This window comes from Sturnira hondurensis, unplaced genomic scaffold (genome assembly GCF_014824575.4).
Source record: "Sturnira hondurensis isolate 20B ecotype Veracruz unplaced genomic scaffold, ASM1482457v3 Scaffold0007552, whole genome shotgun sequence".
Classification (NCBI taxonomy): Eukaryota; Metazoa; Chordata; class Mammalia; order Chiroptera; family Phyllostomidae; genus Sturnira; species Sturnira hondurensis.
In genome coordinates this window covers 136,766-139,456 of record NW_028080183.1, presented here as the reverse complement: position 1 = coordinate 139,456, position 2,691 = coordinate 136,766, and positions in this window count along the sequence as shown.

The window sequence follows — 2,691 nt, the reverse complement described above, 5'->3', positions numbered from 1 at the left end:
AATTCTAAAACCAGGTAAAGACTCAACAAAGAAAAAAAACTACAGGCCAATATCACTGATGAACATAGATGCTTAATTCCTCAACAATACACTCCATGTCTGAGTTCAGAAATGCATTCCAAAGGATCATACACCATGGTCAAGTGGGATTCATTCCAGGGATGCAAGGGTGCTACGATATTCACAAATCAATAAACATAATACTCCACATAAACATAATGAAGGACGAATTCATATGGTCAGATCAATAGATGCTGAAAAACCTTTTGATAAAATCCAGCACCCATTTGTGATAAAAACACTCAGCAAAGTGGGACTAGAGGGAGGATACCTCAACATAATAAAAGCCATATACAAGAAACCTACAGCCAACATTATCCCCAATGGGAAAAAAATAATCTTTCCCCTTAAGATCAGCAACAAGACATGGGTGTCCACTTTCACCACTCCTACTCAATATAGCACTGGAAGTTCTAGCCACAGCAATCAGACAAGAACAAGCACTAAAAGGTATCCAAACTCAACAGGAGGATGTAAAACTGTCATTATTGTGGATAACGTTATAGTGTACATAGAAGACCCTACAGTCTCCATGCAAAAACTACCTGACTCAATCAATGAATTCGGAAAAGTAGTGGGATACAAGGTCAATATTCAGCAATTGATGGAATTTTTGTACACCAACAATGAAATATCAGAAAGAGAATCTAGGGTAGAAATTTTATTTACTGAAGCAAGAAGAAAATAAAGTACCTAGGATTAAACTTAACCAAGGAGGTGAAAGGCCTGCAACAGCAAAAAAGACTTAATCAGGAATATTGATTTCTTTGTAGGCCACTCCTCCAGAGGCCAGGCATGTGGCACATTCAGGGAGCCTTGGTGACTCCATCATGACCCTGCACCCTGGAGGAGGAGAGAGGACCTGCAAAGATAGCAATAGAAACAAGAAGGGAGAGAGAGAAACATCGCTGTGGGAGAAGCTTTGATTGGCTGCCTCCCACATTCGCCCAGACTGGGGATCACAGGAGATTGTATGCGTCTGGACTGGGGATTGACTCTGCAACCCAGATCCAACTCATAAGCCTTCTCTCCCCAACAAGAAACTTATGTTTTGTCCATCCTTTCTTAAAAGTGGCAAGTTGAGTTGAAGATTACGGTTAACACTATATTTAGCCTAAAGATCCTCTGTTTCTTCTCTACCAGCTGTGACTGTAAATATCATAACATACTCTTCTGCTGTCATAAACCATTTTGCCTCCCCATCAAACTGATCACACACACACACACACACACACACACACACACACACAAAGGAGTAGATGGAAGCAGAGAACATCAAGATACCTGAAGCAGACTGTGCCACTGAATTTCACAGGTACTCTACCACAGGAGTTCACACCATAAACCCAGGTAGTCAGAACACATCAATTTAAGAAGCTGCGGCTAACAAGAAGAGTGTCACAACAATGGGAAGACAAAGAAACAATCCCCAAATGAAAGAAAAGGAGGAAGCTTCAGAAAGAATGTTAGATGTAATAGAGGCAAGTCAACTATCAGATATTGAATTCAGAGCACTGATTATCAGGAAATTCAAAGAGCTCACAATGAGCTACTAGAAACTACAGGGAACTACAGTGAACTCACTGCAAACTACATCAACATGAAGAAGGAAATAGAAACTATCAGCAAAGGCCAAGAAGAAATGAAGAATACAATTTCTAAACTGAAGAACACAGTACAAGGAATCAAAAGCAGGATCAATGAAGCAGAAGATCAGATCAGCGAGTTGAAGGACAAAGTAGAAAAAACCTCCAGAAAGAGCAAGAAAAAGAAAAGAGGCTCAGAAAGAATGAAGAGGGGTTAAGAGAAATGCAAGACAATGTGAAACGTAATAATATCTGAATAATAGGGATACCAGAAGGAGAAGAAGGAGAACAAGGGATAAAAAACCTATTTGAAAAAGTAACGAGGGAAAGCTTCCTTAATTTGATGAGAGAAACAAATCACACAAATCCAGGAAGAACAATGAATCCCAATCAAGAGAAAGCCCAAAAAGCGACTTCAAGACATATCATTAAAATGGCAAAATTCCAAGACATAGAGAGAATCCTAAAGGCAGCAAGGGAGAAAAAGGAAGTAACATACAGGGAGCCAAAATAAGGTTAGCTACTGACTTCTCAATGGAAATACTCGAAGCAAGAAGAGAATGGCAAGAAATATTCCAAGTAGTGAGAAACAGGCCTACAACCAAGGCTACTTTACCCAGCAAGTCTCTCAATCAAGATAGAAGGCCAAATAAAGAGCTTCCAAGACAAAAGAAGTCTAAAGGAATACGCCTCCACCAAACCAGCTCTACAAGAAATACTAAAAGGACTGCTTTAAGGAAAGGAAGGAAAAGAGAGAGATAGAGAGGAACACAGGTACACAAATGGCAATGAATAAGTACCTATCAATAATAACCTTAAACGTAAATGGATTAAATGCTCCAATCAAGAGACATAGAATACCTGAATGGATAAGAAAGCATGACCCACACATATGCTGCCTACAGGAGACCCATCTCAGGACAAAAGAGCATCACAGACTACAAGTGAAGGGCTGGAAAAAAGTTTCCAAGCAAACGAAGAAGAAAAAAAATTGGGGGTAACAATTCTCATATAAGACAAAACAGACTTCAAAAAAAGGGCCATA